Genomic DNA, 4,511 nt, shown 5'->3' with positions numbered 1-4,511 from the left:
AGATATGTGGGGGAAGTGCAAAGGCCCTGGGGTAGGAGTGTGCCTGGTGTGTTACAGGTATGTTAGGCAGACATAAAAACAGATTTATGATAAAATGTACTTGTGGTAAAAAAGCACCCCTAAGAAAAGAGCGCTTAGAGTTTACTTTGTGTAACTAACCCATAAAAAGTACTCTTGCCTTAAGGGTCTCAAATACATTTATAAACAGTGACTACTTAACAAATATGATAATAAGGTAGACGTGTCTATTATGTCCATTTTATGCATATGAGGGGAGAAGATAAAGAAGAAAAAAATGTTAAGCAATTTGAATAAAAGCACGAGCATGGAAACTATTTTGCCTGCGTTAAAAGTCACAACTTTGTACAGGGCAAGTTCTTTAACTTCTCTTTGCCTTGGTTTCCCACTTTAAACTGGAGATAATAATAATACCTCTGTCACAGGATGGTTATGGATATTGAGTAAGACAATACATGTGCCTCTGAAACTTTAATGTGCATACAAATCTCTTTAAAGTGCAGATTCTGGGGTGCCCCCTGCGGTTCTGCTTGTCTAACAAGCTCCCAGTGGTGCTGGAGATGCTGGCCCACAGACCACATCTTTTATATTGAGGTTGTAAAGCACTGAGAGCAATGCCTGGCATACGGTAGGCACTAAATAAATTTGGCTATTATGTTTGCACACCGTTGAGGTGGCAGGGAAAAGATGAAAACCAACAATTTTCTCTCCTTTTCTATCAGATGTTTCCTGACAATACTTGCATCTTGAATAGAATCCAATAGGATTCCGAGCTCAAGTGACGAATGTAGATATGGATGAAACGGGCTTCTATTTTCTCAATCTGACAAGAGCAGCCCTCGGGTGTCTCTTTGGATTTATAGTTTTAGGCTGTGTCAAAGGACTCTGCACAGTAGGCATTCATTTACTGGATGAAAAAAAAAAATGTCCAGACTGTCTCAATAAACATCCTTCTAGGAATTAACAGTGCTGCTGCAGTTTGGTTTTATTTTAATACCGTGGCATGGTTGCCGAATCATTATTTCAAGAATGTGGCAATTGTGTTCTAAAATCTAAAGTATGTTGTTTTAGTCTTAGAGCGTTAGATTCTAACGCCCTGCAGACTAGCTCCACTACTTCAGGCTTCCTGTGCCCTTCAGCCCAGACTTTACGTGCTAACAGTGCCCTCTACTGCTCAGGAGCAGATCTTTGCTCCTAAATCCGACCAAGAAAACGGGACTCGCTTACCACACGGAAGCGGTTGGCGTCCGCCTTTAAAGGAGCGAGGATGGCAGTGCAGCAGCTGTCCACGCCGCGGAGAGCTGGTCGGTAGGTCGGCTGCTGAGCAGACCACCGGGACCCACGGAGGGGAGAGAAGAGCAGGCTTCAATTTGTTGCCAGACCCCTTTTGTGCCTTCACGAGCACCAATCTGCTCTATTAACCTCCCTTTTTTCCCACACTAACCTGATCCTCCTCCGCCTCCTCCTTAAGGTTAGCTGTACTGTCTTCCACCCGCCAAACCATGATGCTCTTTTGGAGAAATATACGGGGACACAAACAGCCGTCAGGTGAAAGGCGCTGCCTGCTGAGCAGAACAGCTCTTCCTTCACTGTGATTGGAGCCTTTCATTTGTAGCACCGTCTCAGCTTTCTTCCCATGCCTTTGAGTACACACAGCTGTGCAACTGTCACCATAATCTTTTTCCAAATTAAATTACATTTAATTATTTTACTTCATTTCTTTTATTTTATGCGAGAGAGCACATGCGAGCAGAGGAGATGGGCAGAGGGAGAGAGGGAGAGAGAATCATAAGCAGGCTTCACACTCAGAGTCCCAAGGGGGTGGGGGGGCTCGATCCCACCACCCTGGCACCAGGACCTGAGCTGAAATCAAGAGTCAGAGACTCAACCCACTAAGCCACCCAGGCACTTCTGTTACCATAATCTAATCTTGGAACATTTTCATCATCTGAAAAAGAAAGTCCTTACCCATTACCATTCACTCCACATTTCCCTCACACCCCTCAGCCCTAGGCAACCTGCTGTCTTTAATCTGACTACCCCACACATTTCACAGAAATGGAGTCATACAAAATGTGGTCTCTTATGAATGAGTTGGTTCGCTAGCATGGTTTCCAGTTGTAGCCTATCAGCACCTCGATCCTTTCTACTGCTAAGTAATATTCCATTGTATGAATGTACCATGTCTTACTTATCCATTTGCCAATTTATGGAAATTTGGGTTGTTTCCACTTTTGGGCTATTATACATAATGCTGCTATGAATATTCATATATTTTTGTGTGGACGTATGTTTTAATTTTGTTTGGGTAGCTACCTAGCAATGGAATTACTGGGTAGTATGGTAGCTTTATGTAACATTTTGAAGGACTACAGACTGGTCACATCCCTTCACCTTTAAATGGGACATCACAATCCACCCCCACCTGAGAATAAAAAAAACATTAATAAAGGGGGAAATTTTTGTTAGCCTGATGACTGCTACATAGAATATACTAGAATTATGATCAGGAGGTTTCTAACATATGAATTAGTCAGTCTTGATTCTCGAAGAGCAAAAGCCCCAGTCTTAACCCAGAGAATTATTCTTCTATATTATTCACCTCTTGAGACTGTCCGGTATTTTCTTTCTTCACAGTTCTTCTGAACATGACCGCCAGCATAAATGTTTTTACATTCTTTTGAAGCTTATTTTTCTGACCCACCACTTAGAGCTACTCTTGTTTGGAATTGTATGCTTTCTAGGCCTTCCTGGAAGCAAACATAGTAGTCATCCCCAGTAGGTGATTTGCAATGTTTAGTTTTTTAAAGCCATAATATCAATTAGTCAAATAATCACAAGTGTTTCTTGAGCATTTGCTCCCCACGCAGCAAAGTGGGAACAGCAGAAGAAAGATAAGACAGTTCTTGTTTTGGAGAAGTTTATAGTCCATTTGGGGAGGAAAATAAAATTATAACTCAAAATATCACACCAAGTGCCCAAATATCTTCAGTGATGCATTGTCTATAGGGCAGTGAGAGCCAAACGTTTCCAAGTCATGGCAAACATAGACTATGATATTTGCATGGAGACAGGGATAAATGAGTATGGACACTGGGATGTCTAGGTACCCCCAACCTCCCCAAAGTAGGCCACTACCTCCATTCACTTATAACCCATGGTGGGACATCCCAGTGTGGGTGGAACACCCTGGCCTACAGGATAAATTCCAAACCTTTTTTTTACTTGGCATTCAAGGCCCTCAGCAAACTGGCCTTAATCTACCTTTCTAACCATTTCTCCTATGAGCCTTTAATATCTAACAACCTGGCTAGCTTGCCATCTTCAGGGCACTCAGTGCATTCCCTAGAGTGTATGTCTTCTCTAAAATGGGGCCACATTAGATAATTATTGATGGGCTGATTGATTCTCACCCCCACATCTTCTCTCACATAATTCATGCCAACCATTCAAACGTTCCCCATCCCTTCAGGCCTCCACTTATTTCCCTGTCCTTTGAGACATTCCCTGACCCCTCCAGCCCACAGGGCTTCCTTCTTTCTCTGCATGCCCATGTCGCTCAGTATTTAATCTACATCTTGACTTGTAACGGTACATTGCCTCCTAGTTATTAAACCATGTCAGACACATAATTGTGCTCTGTCCAGCTGGAGCCTCCTCCTCCAGGCCTTCGGGGAAGATAAGGTGCTCCCAAGTGGGTGTACGTGGCACCCTCAGGAACTCTGGAGAAGAGGGAAGATGAAGGAGGGCCTGCCCAGGGGGTGTTGATAGCAATGGTACCGCATTGTTCTATAGTCTGCTTTCCATCGTACACCTGTTACTTCAGGGCTTAGGTATTTCAGTGCTTTCTCAGAATCTTTAAGCAAAAACAAAAACATGATCTGGAAGGAATAATATAACTTGACACTACTCTGGGCTGTACCGAGATACAAGGCAACAATATTAACCCACTGAAGGCCTGAAACAGAGTACAAATTAACAGGCTCTTTGACCTGCTCTGCAAGAGCCTGACAGGAAGAGGAAGAGGAGGAGCAGCAGGAGGAAGAGGAGGAGGAGGAGCAGCAGGAGGAGGAGGAGGAGCAGCAGGAGGAAGAGGAGGAGGAGAAGCCACAGGAGGAGGAGGAGGAAGAGCAACAGGAGGAGGAGGAGGAGCAGCAGGAGGAAGAGGAGAGGAGCAGCAGGAGGAAGAGGAGAGCAGGAGGAAGAGGAGGAGGAGCGGCAGGAGGAAGAGCAGCAGGAGGAGAAGGAAGAGCAGCAGGAAGAAGAGGAGGAGGAGTGGCAGGAGGAGGAGGAGGAGGAAGAGCAGCAGGAGGAAGAGTAGGAGGAGTAGTGGCAGGAGGAGGAGGAGCAGCAGGAGGGAACAGAAGTTAAAAGGAATCATCAAGCAACTGAGATAAGTGCTCTCCCTCCATTCTATAATACAATTACAAATTACACTTCTCTGTTCCTAGTGGATTAATATCCTCATATGCTTCTCCATTTTCATGTCATTT

At 44.3% G+C, this 4,511-nt stretch overlaps 1 long non-coding RNA gene across 1 annotated transcript; it reads left to right on the top strand.

Moving 5' to 3' along the window:
• Positions 1-1,124: 1,124 nt before the first annotated feature.
• LOC147572028 (uncharacterized) lies at positions 1,125-1,734 on the top strand. The gene is made up of 2 exons (XR_015246850.1): positions 1,125-1,326; positions 1,490-1,734. It is a non-coding gene; the product is annotated as an uncharacterized LOC147572028 (long non-coding RNA).
• The last annotated feature ends 2,777 nt before the right edge of the window (positions 1,735-4,511 follow it).

Source organism: Puma concolor, chromosome F2, assembly GCF_028749965.1.
Source record: "Puma concolor isolate L17-30 chromosome F2, mPumCon1.1.hap2, whole genome shotgun sequence".
Classification (NCBI taxonomy): domain Eukaryota; kingdom Metazoa; phylum Chordata; class Mammalia; order Carnivora; family Felidae; genus Puma; species Puma concolor.
This window is presented reverse-complemented; position numbering and strand designations above follow the sequence as displayed.